At 35.3% G+C, this 13199-nt stretch overlaps 1 non-coding gene across 1 annotated transcript; it reads left to right on the top strand.

The window, feature by feature from the left end:
* The first annotated feature begins 8314 nt into the window (after nucleotides 1–8314).
* On the top strand, nucleotides 8315–8418 carry LOC120087446. Its single transcript, XR_005484586.1, has one exon. It is a non-coding gene; the product is annotated as a U6 spliceosomal RNA (small nuclear RNA).
* The last annotated feature ends 4781 nt before the right edge of the window (nucleotides 8419–13199 follow it).

Genomic DNA, 13199 nt, shown 5'->3' with positions numbered 1-13199 from the left:
ATAAATGTGTATATATATGTATTACTCAAATCGATAGAAGCTTTATGAAGTCACAAAGCAAACCAAGTGGAATAAGTTATCAAAACGGACCAGAAGTCTCATAGATATGCGAGGAAAGAAAAAAAGAAAGAGCGAGAGAAATAAAACAGCAGAAGAATCCGTAAAAAAGAATAGGAGAATTCTCACGAGAAGGAGCGTAATGGAGAAGCTTTAGCGGTTTGTGTTGGTGGTGGTGGGGAACAATAGCAGAGAAAGGAAACCCTAAAGAGGAGAAAATGTGAGGAAGACAAAGCAGAATCTTTGAAGAGGCCTTTCTTTTGGAGCGAAGAAAATGAATGTGAAAGGGAGAAAAAAGAGGGAACTAACTTGTATGTATTTGGTTGGCGACCGGCGATTCCAGGTTATCCGGTGGATCTCGTAGCTGTCAGTTGGGTGCGCGAATACCGACACGTGATCAGTTATTATTGGTTGGTTTTGTGGCTGAAAGGGTGAAATTTGTGGATCGGTGCCGCCAGACGCACCCAGCCGTTGGATCTCTTAACTGGCAAACCCACGGTGCAGCGCTATCCCTCTGTCTTGTCCTTTTGGAGTCTCCGTTGACGGTCACCCAATGCACTAGATCCTTTGCCTCTACACGTGGCCATCTCTCATTGGAGCCAACTAGATGTTTCCGGGGTTGCGGCTAAGATAGAAAGTGATTCCCCCTCCGCTTTTCGTCGATCCCGTGTCGCCTCATCCCGAGGTGGGCTACACCCTTCCAAAAGTCCACTCTCTAAATTTAAGCCCAGGCCCAAATTAGTTACTAAGATGATATATAGTCTTTTTATAATAAATATTCTTTCGGTAATACACTAAGTGGTGTATACTTCAATTTGGGACTATATAATTGTAGAGTCTTATAAGTGATAAATTCTATTGTTGATAGATTTCTATTAGCAATATTATCATTTTTTTATTATACTATATATGCAAATACTTTGAGCTTAATTGTTATATTTGTAATTTTCTCTAAACTTTTCTTTTTGGGTTAAATTATGTTATACAATACAAATGGGGTGTTTGGCTCACCAATATGAGTTGAGTTGATATAATATACCAACTCATTGTTTGGCCCATCAACTTTAAATATTGGTGGAGTTGAGTCAGTATATTTTACCAACTCACCCCAACTCTCCATTCTTCCCATGTTTTCAATGGCTCTACCCATTGACCACTGTTACATTCCGAGAACTAACTCTAGGCTCCAACAACCACCTCTGATGACAACTCAGGCGACCAACTTCGAACTTCGACAACCACCTCTGATGACAACTCAGGCGACCAACTTCGAACTTCGACAACCACCTCTGATGACAACTTCAGTGACCAACTTCGAGCTCTGACAACCTTCACACGACCAACTCCGACGACCAATTTTGGCTTCCGACAACCACCTCTAGTGACCCAACTCCAACGACCACCTTTGCATTACCAACTTTGATGACCAATTGACTCCGACAACAAACTCCAATGAACAACTTCGACTACAAACTTCGATGAAAATCACCTTTGATGATCAACTTTGATCGAGCAACTCTGACGACCAACCCGTGGCTTTGACAACCACTTTCAACGGAAAACTCCGAAAATCAACTCTAATACCAATTTTATATGACTAACTTTAGGCTCCGACAGTCACCTTTGACTACAATCTCTAGCGAAAATCATCTTTGATGATCAACTTTGACAACCACTTTCGCTCAACCAACTCCGAGATTCGAAAATCACCTTCAATGATGAACTTCAATAACCAACTCCAATACACCTTCATACAACCAACTTCAGCCTCCGACAACCACTGACAACTACAAACTCCAGCAAAAATCATATGCGATAATCAACTTCAACGACCACTTCCGACTATTATAAGACTGATGACTATTAAAGTATGTAGTAGAGTTGTTGATTATATAAAAAATATTATTTTGTCTACATTAAGTGCAATATTTATAGGTAAAAATTTGTAAAAAAAATATTTTTGTTGGAATTCACATATTAAATGAGTGTTAAAAATATTTTGACAAAAAATATGTAATATATAACAAAAAAAACCATAAAATGAAAAAAAGATCCTGAAACATTTTCTAGCAAAAGTTAGTGAAAATTAGAGATTTGTTCTCTGATGATCCCCTCCAAATTTAGAGAAAATGAAAGTAAAATTGTTAAAGAAATGTGGTGACATTCCATTGGCTGTTACGATGATGGAGAAATTTAATCATGACATAGTAAAAATATAGAGCAACAATAAGAAGAAAAAAAGAAGAAGAAGAAGAAGATGATAATAAAATTCGTGGAGAAAAATTGGCTAGAATCAAAAGTTTTTTTGCTTTGGTTTCTCATTTTATTTAAACATATTTCTACAAGAAATGTAATGGGTTAATTATCGTTCATTGCCCATAAAAGAAAGAAAGAAAAAAAGAAAAATTTTAAAAATTAAGAGAAAAATTGCAATCCATATTTTATTCAAACAAACATGGGTACAATTATTGAATAAAAAAGTTTCAAAACAAAAATAATAATCATAAAAACATATTGTTGAATAAAAATGTTTTAAAAAACTATATCAGATACCCAAATATATGAACTCTGCATCCCAAACACAGGCATATGAACCCAGACCAAATAACTCTGCACCCTAAATACAAACATAAGAACTCTAGACATCCTATCTCAACTTTACGCCCCAAACAGCTCCAAACTAATTTTAAATGTGTTTTCATACTATAATGTTACGGTGTTAAATAGAATATTTGAGTATTCAATTTGTATAGATGGTCTCCCTCCAAGTTGTTGTTGGAAGCTCAACGTGATGCCTCTTGGTACAGTGTCACAAAGTTGGATAGGTTGGGATGGGTAGTTCGTGACTCCCAGAACTCTCTTATCTGCATTGGGTTCAAAATATTAGATAGGGGTGGTCTATCAAGGCTTTGAAAGGGGAAGTTATTCGGGTTGGGCTCAATTGAAAAGGGAGGTGTGTCAACATCTCCTAGTGGAGTCAGACTCAACAAATAGCATTCAGGCTTTAATGTTCTGGACGTTGATCTCTCTGAAAGAAAGAATGCGATGGATGCCACTATTGCACTTGTCAAACATTTTGACAATGTTTCTTTTGATTATTGTAATCGTTCTTGTAATTGTTGGGGTTGATGCCCTAAACTCTCATTGGGTCCTGTAGTTTGTAAATACTGTATTGAACAAATTCTTGTGATGTAATAATATATGATATTTTCTTCATTATTGTCTATGAAACATTGGCTGTTTTAATTGCTTTACCACAAACCAATAAACTAAGATTCCTAATTGTCGTTGTAACTTAAGCATGTATGTGGAGACATACAGGTAGATCATGTCTTAAGTGATAACCAAAATGGTCTGTAGCATATGAATATAGGAGAAAAACCTTATCCTGGTAACGCTACGGATACAGCCCGCTTTGTAGAATAGTTGCAAGTATTGTGACTTGCTACAAATAGTTTGATCCTGATAATTCATGTGGAGACATGCGAGCGAAGGTGTCCTATACAAAGGAGTTTTTATAATACGGAACCACAAAGTGTTATATTCTCGTTATATAACGTTGTTCATGATAGAGACTTCACTTCACTAGGATGACCATAGGTAACATAACCTCAATCCTGAGTGAGTTGAGAACTCCTGCCTTTGAGGGCGGTCCTTTGATTTGCATAGGTGCGAGTGGCCAGATCACCGACTCAAACCTAACACTTTGGGGATTCGTCTGATCTGGGAGTTGGGAACTCAGCTACACAAGATGGAATTCACTCATTCCCTGAAGTAGGGGTAAGTAGATAGATTGCTCCCTTAAGGGCTGATTCTGGGGCTTGAACGATGTGGCGCCACACACCTTCTCATGGCCCGAGAGATGTCCACACATAATAGGACTATGTTGTATTGTTCATTAAAGGGATCAGTGGTACTTAAGGAGTTAGATGAAACTACAGGGGGAAAACGATAAATCGGCCCAGCTGTACTTACAAGCTCTGTGAAGGGTTATTGTACTGTTGATTGGTTATATCAGATGGACACAGAAATATATCTGTGGTGAGAAGAGTGCATCTTTCGGTCTTTAGTGGAATGCCTGGTAGTTAACGAATGGTGGATCTCGTGGCTAAAGAGTTTAGTCAGCTATTCACGTACCGTTGGAGCTTCAAACCATAGGTCTATAAGGTGTCCTTGGTAGCTCAATGGATTCAAGTTGAGAATCAGTTTTTGGGTCAGTTAGAAGTGTTCAGAATGACAAGAGAGAGTTCGATTATATATGATATAATTGAACTGGTCAATTATAGATGATATGGTTGACATGATGTATGAGATATATTAATTGGAGGAAAAGGATATAAATATAATTTATATCTAGTGGAGGAGAAAAGGACTATGGTTCATATGTTGCATATGATGTGATATTAAACCATAGGTTATAAATATAATAAAATTATATTTATTTTTTTTTTAATTTAATAATTATAAGATAATTGTTGGCGGTTTTTTCTCCGTAATCGAATGAGATAGTGGGAGGTTGCAATTAGTTTTCATAACTGAAGGATAAAATGAAAATAGTTTGCATTTTGCAAAGTGATTAGATATTTGCTCCCCGATTAGTACACTGCCCATCGCCTAGCAAACGAGAGCATACACAACGGCTCAAAGTTTACTAAACAACTGTGTACACACACGCTTTTCCTAAACGATCACATAGTCTTACCTAAACAATTGTCTAGCTTTTTCTAAGCAATCGCGCGCCCGAGCGTTTTATTAGTACACTCTTCTCCTCTTTCTAACCACCGAATCACCGATTTCTTTCCTATTCATCACATAAATCATAATATGTGGTTTTGAAGTTGTAAGGTTTATGTTACTCTACTAAATTTATATTTTTTAAAAAATAATTAAAAAATTTATCCCTATTCTCATATTATTCTATTCTTGTAAGAGATTTTGTTGTTGTTTGACAAACAAATAACCAAAAAAGAGGTACACTCTCACCTAACTAAATCGTTATTAAAAAAAAAAAAAAAAAACTATAGATCATATTCTCATATTATAATTATTCTATGTTTTTTGTAGTTTTTATTGCTGTTTGGATAATAAATAACAAAAAAGAGGGATTGTTGTCACTTTGAGGAAAAAAGAGTAGGACCTTTGTTGAATTTATATGTTTCCTTTTCATTTACTACTAGATCTACCATGTTAATGTTTTGATATTTATATTGTACTAGACCTACCATGTTACTACTAGATCTACCATATTTTCTGATATTTATTTGCTAGATCTACTATGTTAATGTTTTGATGAGTGACATCTTCCTGGCTGGGTGATTAGACAATTTGGTTTCCAATAAGATTCCCATCAAAATGCAATACCGAACCCCTACTGCATGACATCGACCTAAGAACTGCAGATTTGTCTTAAAAAGTTGCACATTTGGTAGTGCGATGACACTATCGTAGAAGGTTTATTGCAATGCAAGTTCCAATAGGGCAATTTGATAAGATGCAACTCAAGATTACATGAATTGGTATAATAATATTACAAAGCGCTACATTACACGTTCAGGAGCAGTTGTGAGTCATCTAGTACATAATTAAATATTGTCTAACTATTTTAAGTCTAAATTTATTTTAAATATTGCCTAGTTGTTTTGTAATTCATAAAGATCGAGTACTAGTAGCCTTCGTGATGTTGTAAATGATCCAAACCAAGTTATTACTGCAGACAGTAATAATAAGAGTTACATGGAGGAGATACATTATATATAAGATATAACTATTGCTCCTCCACCAGTTCCTAGGCATAAGGGACGTGCTCGAGTAGAACAAGATGAGTTTAATGAGGTCGACCACAATGTGAAAAAATTACCTTCTATGATGTAGACGCAGAGTCAAATTGGTTATGCTAGTCTGATGATGATGATGCCAACATTTGGTTCAGGATATTACGATTTAGAGGCTGGTCCATCATCTTCATACATGCATGGACATGGGGCACGACCGTGGAGAGCATAATGAATATTTATACTATGAAGCGCCTGCAGAGGTACCGAGCCACCAAAGCAACAACAAGAGGAACCAAAGCAACCTAGAATTCAAAGTCGATGACAACAACCAGCTCAAAATCGAGGTGGGACACATTGATTTATTATTATTATTTTTAAATGAATGAAAAACATTAAATTGTTGTATTGAATGAATATTTTAATTTACATTTTATTATTTTCCAATTATAAACAATAGTTGTAATATGGAAGAAAAAAAGATTGAGAATTTATTATGTTCTATGATGTCTCTTAGAGTTAACAATTAAAGATGTAAGTTTTACTTATTGTTAAGAAATACAATGGTAATTTGTTTTTCTTATTATTGAGAAATAGAATGGTAAATTTGCGTAGAGTACTTTGTTTAGAGAAGATAAAAGAATAACATTAAAAAAATAGAAAGAAAAAGGGGTCGAGTGTTCAATACTCGACCATATCTTGATCAAGTTTTGAATACTCAACAAACATCAATTAAAAAAAAAATAACATGCAAATTATCTTGGTCGAGTTTTGAACACTCGACATACATAAATTAAAAAAAATAACATATAAATTATCTTGGTCGTGCTTTGAACACTCGACAAACACAAATCTCCAAAACTACCATATTTCTCTAATTATTTTCAAAACTATAATATCTCACTAATTATTTTTAAAAGTTATAATATTCCTCCAATTTTCTCTTATATTTATAACTTTTACATATGAGAGTGTGGTGTGCATTTTTGTGAATCATGTGTGTAGATCTCTCCTATTTGCTAGTTTATGAGGATGGAAGTCCCTGTCTGTTGGATTTAGTGAACTATGACATTATTGCAGGCACGACTTTAATTTGTAGTAATTATTATATTCAGAAGTCAATTTTTTCTGGTACAATGGTTATGGGAATGAGAATCTAATATTTTACTTTTTTTAGAGGAAGGTTATAATGTTGGAATTTATGTCCTAATCCCGTAGTCGGTAAATTTGTAAACAAATTTTTTTATATGAATAAAATGTTAGTTTATCTTTAATAAATATTTGTTATTTATTTAATCACCTAACTCAAATTCAATAAACTAAGATCTAAGATTATTTTTCATGTAACTTGAACAGTATGTGGCTGACACATATGAGTGAATCATGTTCAAGTAATGTCCTAAAAGGTCTATAGTATATGGATAAGGTTGAGTGTCTTATCTGATAACACTATGAATATGACCCACTTTGTAATTGTTACAAATGATTTGATTCAAATCGTTCATGTGGAGACATGCGAGTGGAGGTATCCTATGCAATGAGATTGCATAAGACTGGACCGCGAAATATATAGTTTCTCGTTATAACACCGTTAACTGAAGAGATTAATATTTCAAATGATTATCATGTAACTCAATCTAAATCCTGAATGAGTTATGAATGCCTACTCACAAGGGTCATTATTTAATTTGTATGAGTGAGAGTGGCCTTAGTTGCCGACTCAATAAGCCTACCATCTTGGGGATTATACCAAATGGGGAGCTGGAAACATAGCCTCACAAGACCAAATTCTCTCATTCCCTCCTTTATGGTTAGTAGATAGGTTATTCCCTTAACTGCTGATTCCAGGACTTAAACAATGAGGCTTCACCTTCTCACTGGCCTGAGAGGGATTTTGTTTATGGTTGGACCATAAACAGATTGTTTATTAGAGGATCAGTGGTACTTAAGGATCATGAAGTAACTATAGGGATAAAATGGTAATTTGACACAGGTGTGGTTACGAACAACTTGTGAAAGATTGACTTACAGAAAGTGGTTAAACATAAATGGAGAAATAAATATTCTATAGTTCATAAGAATGCAACTATTGGTTTATAGTGGAAAACCTCATAGTTAATGAATGTTGAATAATTTAATTAAAGAGTTCAATTAATTAATCTCGTATCATTGGAGCTTATAACTGTAGGTCCATTAGGTCCCTCTACTAGCTCATAACAGGATTAAACAAGAATTGAGGTGTTGTAAATTTGAAGTGTTCAAATTATTGTTTAAGGGAATTTAGTGTATATGATACAATTTAATATAATGTATATAGATATATTACAATATATAGTTTATTTAAATTAGATTGAAATTTAAAACTATATAATATGAGATAATAGTATTTGAGATTCAAATATTAAATAATATAAATTGGTTCCTACTAAACCTATACAGTAAACTTAATGTGAATGAGATTCATAATAAAACTATATGCTATGAAAGAGATAAGTAATATGATTAAATAAAATTGGAATGATATAGAGAAGATTAGCATGACCCCTGTGCAAGGATGACACACATGTAACGACCCGAGTTCAAGAAGGGTACATGAATGAACTGATCACATCCAAGAGCGATCCTAAGGACATGAAAGTATGGTTAAGAAAGACTAAAAAGAATTGAAAGTTACTACCTATACCAACAAGATGCACCTTCCTTTTTGGTAGCTAAATCATAGGAACACCAAAATTAAGCGTTTTGGAATTGATGCCCTAAATCTTGTGGGTTCTATAGTTTGTAATTGTAATGTACAAACATTTTATTTATCTAATAAAATATGAGATGTTTTATTCGACATTTAGTAGCATTAACCCACAAACCAATAAACTAACATCCAAGCTTATCTTTTATAGCTTAAACATGTATGTAGAGACATAGAGGTGGATCATATTTAAGTGATAACCTAAATGGTTTGTAGTAGATGAATAAGGCTAGGTACCTTATCTTGGTGACATTATGAATATAACCCGCTTTGTAGATGTTACAATTGTTGTAAAGTGCTAAAATGACATGATCCTGATCATTCATGTGGAGACATATGAGCATCGGTATTCTATACGAAGGAGTTTGTATAGAACCGGACTACGAAATGTATTAATCTCGTTATATAACACCGTTAATAATAGAGACTTACATTTCACCAGGATGACCATAGGTGACATGACTTGAATCCTGAGTGAGTTGTGAACTCTTGTCTATAAAGGTGATCCTTTGATTTATATGGGTGAGAGTGGCCAGATCGCCGACTCAATAAGCCTACCATTTTGGGTATTCGTCTGATTGGGGAGTTAGGAACACAGCTACACAAGATGAAATTCACTCCTTCCCTGATGTCGAGGTAATTAGATAAATTGCTCCTTTAAGGGCTAACTTCGGGGCTTGAACAATGTGGCGCCATACCCTCTCTTCTCCCAATAGGGGTTTGGTCATAGTTGGACTATGACTTATTGTTCATTAGAGGAATCAGTGGTACTTAAGAAGTTAGATGTAACTACAAGAACAAAACGATAATTTTGGCCTAACTGTATGTCACACCCCACCCTGAGCCCGCCTCCTGAGCCCGAGGGAAGGCATGAGGGATCGTAGATACCACCCTTTTGTGATACCTACCACCCATCTGAACCTCTTTACTCTCAGTAAACTTTAAGTCAAGGAAATAAACAACAACTAATTGATTAGGCCCATTTTATTACAACAGTATAATGTTTATACAATTCCAAGACTTAAATACAAAGTTTACATCAACAATTCTAAAACCCGAAAGTGTAACTATGGCTTGTGGCAGACCTTGACCTTAGCAGCACCCTGGAACCCAACCTGAAGAGGTTTTGGCTTATGAATTGAAGAGACATCTTGTGGTGGTATTTATAGGCTAAAAGAATCGATCCTTCTCATCTTTACCAAGCCTTAACGCAAGACACCTCCTACTTTGGAGTGTTTGCACCATGTTTTGCCACTACCTACTTCCTTGACATTCACCCACTTCCATGCCACACACCTGCTTGAGTTATCTTGCATAAGACTCTCTTTTCCTGAATCTTTATTCGTCCAGCTTCTACTAACTCAAGTCTAACCATCTCTCGGTATAGCCATTTGTCCGGGTGAGCTCATCAGCTTTGCGTAATGCAAGCCTCAATAACGCTCCCTTGTTAGTCCATCATGTAACTCTTACACTTCATCGCACAACTCCATCATTTACTAGATCTCTCGCTGTCACTTAACTTTCAGCCCTCTAGCTATTGCCAATTGTGTAGTGCCTGTGTCCTATTGCATAGCATTTATGTCCATCGCATAGCTCAATCGTTTAGTGATATCTCGCTCTCAACGATATCGCGCATAGCCTATCATATAGCTCATGTGCCTATTGTTTAGCTTCATCGTGTAGCGCTGACGCCTTATCGTCTAACGCGTCACGCCATCATGTAATGCATCTGCTTATCGTGCAACACCCATCGTCCAGCGTTTGCCTATCGTGTAGCGCTTACGCTCATCGTATAATGCCATCGTGTAGTTTATTGCCCAGTGCTCGTGCCAAACGCATCGTCTAGCATTTACGCTTATTGTCTAGCGCCCGCTCATCGCTTAATGCTATCGTCCAACACTATCGTTTAGCTTCTACGCTTATTGTCTAGTGCTTACATTGATCGTGTAGTGTCGTCTCCTATCATGTAGCACATCACTTCACATCGTTTAGCGCCACGCGCAGCTACACGGTCGTTTAGCGCTCACTCAACGCTGCCCATAGCTATTCGATCTTTTATCTAGCGCCTTGCGCTTAAGCTTATCTCGCTCTCTCCGCTCTCGATCATGCAGCCTCAACGGATAAGCAACTCTTGGCAACGCCTCTTGCCAACGCTTCGGCCAACATTCGTCCAACCTCACAAACGCATGGTTGCTTTTGGCTTCAATGCTTAATCTCTTTTAAACCTCTATTAACTCAGCCTCATCTCATGCATTTAATGTTTCCTAACACCACACGCATGGTTTCTTTTGATTTTACACTTAGCCAAATTTCACTAATTAAGGCTTAACTCAAAGCTACTTAAGGAAAATCTATTCAACGCTTAGAAATTTTCCTTCTCTTTAACATACAATTTAAACATACTTAGTTAATTCCCTTAATTACCTGCTTAAGTAGGGGAATTGAAATCTGGGTTTCACACTGTATTTACGAGAATTTTGTGAATGGTCATCGCACTATCGACTAGTTATATCCAATTGACACATAAATATATCTATAGTACGAAGAGTGCAGTTGTTGATCTTTAGTAGAGTAACCGACAGTTAATGGATGTTAAATAGTTTAATTGGACTTTAATTAATTATTCAAGTACCATTGGAGCTTTAACCTACAAGTCTATAAGGCCTACTTTGTAGCTCAAAAGAGATTATTGAGAATCAATTTTGGATTAATTTGAATTGTTCAAATTAATTGAGGGAATTAACTATATGCGATATAATTAACTTAACTTAATTATATATTATATAATTAATATATTGTATTCGATACATTATGACATAAATTTTATTTGAGAGGAATTATATATTTGAAGAAGATTCAAATATTAATTATATGGATGAGATTCATGTAATTAAATTTAGTATAAATGTGATTTATATTAAATTCCATGTAATATTGAGAGAATTAATAACTATAGGTTATATTGTATTTGATACAATATAAAAGCTATAGGTTATGTGTTATATATGATATAACATGTGGTTATATATACATATAATAAGTTAGTTAATATATATATAATTATTTAAATAAAATTAATATTAATTTTTTAAAATTAAAGGGAGGGAAATAACTTCCCTCCCCTTAATTCTCTCTCAATGATTTACGTGGGGAGTGAGGAATAATCTTTATCGTCTTCTTCTTCATAGAGAAGTGGGGTGTTTCATTCTGCCTTTTTTTCCCTGAGAAAAATTCTCTCTAAAAACTTTCAATCACTCTTTCCAAAATTTTCAAAGTCCACACACTCCTGATATTCTCACCCTACACTAAAGAGAATGCAGAGGTAACAATTGTGATGATGTCTTCTTTGTCAATTCTTGGTTCGAGGGTTCGAGATTATTCGTGGAGAATAGGAATTTCGTGAAGGCTGTGTATTCTTCAAGGGTATGATTTTTCCTAAACCTTAATTCCTTTTTTTCCCTCTCTAGCATGCTGTATAATTTTATGAGATTTTTCATAATTTTGTTCCGTAAAATTTTTGTTATGCGAAAATAAAAATTGGGTCGATCCTAGCTTCCGCTACGGAACAGTTCCTTCATAAGGGTTGTGTTCGACCTGCTGGGGTCTATTCAAATTGGAGGTTGTAGATGATGGCATTATAGCATTACCTCATAGTTTTAAACGTTCAACAGGAAGACCTAAAAAACATAAGATCTCATCTACAGGTGAAGCTAAGAGTAGTTCATCAAGATGTAATCATTGTCATTGCAAAGATCTCATCTACACATGTATGTGGGTGAATGCGTTGATAGAATGATGTATACATTGTATGATGAGTGTTGATTTCTCAACTTCAACTAGCAAGACTTTGTGTAATTAGTGGATTAGAACAAGGTTGGGATGAATATCAGCTAACCCACATACATGTGTGATACATTCAGATTTTTTTATTACTTAGTTTATTTTCAGGATCTCTCGGCTGTAGCCACATATGTCTTATCTCTAGGATGCATGAGTACTAGTAACATTTCCATGTGCACAACATGGTTAACTTTATCTCTAAAGCTACCCATTGCCCTTACTTAATGATTTCTACGGTCACTTACTTTTTCAAGTAGTTAACTATTTCCACTTAAATCAGGTGATCTATTAGATTCAAGCAACAAAAGTTAAATACACATTTGATGGAAAAATAGACATGCGTAGCAGAAAAGAGAATCGATTTTACTCTAATTGCACAAATAAAACATGCAACCCTAAATAAACTAATTAGGGTTATTTTGAAATAACCTATGAAGCTCCCAAAACTCGTCTATCTCCTCTCAAACACGAACCGGACAACCACTAGAGCTAACCTACTATCCTCTGGACTCAGAACCAGGTTGTGGGACCCAATGGATAAAGAACCCGAGAGAGAGGAAGAAAGAGATGGAAATAGAAGAAGGGATTTTGGGTTGGGTTTGAGTTTTTTTTTAGCCCAATTTTAGAAAACTAATTTGGCAAAAAGTCCAAAAGTTTTTAATCCAAAATCACAAGCCCATATTTATAGAAAAGAGCCATGCAAAATTGCATGAAATAACTTCATAAAATCCCAACACCTAGAATCCACTATCTAAGTGGGNTATTTTTTTTTTCTAAAATTAAAG

Source organism: Benincasa hispida, chromosome 9 (assembly GCF_009727055.1).
Source record: "Benincasa hispida cultivar B227 chromosome 9, ASM972705v1, whole genome shotgun sequence".
In the NCBI taxonomy this organism is placed as follows: Eukaryota; Viridiplantae; Streptophyta; class Magnoliopsida; order Cucurbitales; family Cucurbitaceae; genus Benincasa; species Benincasa hispida.
This window is presented reverse-complemented; position numbering and strand designations above follow the sequence as displayed.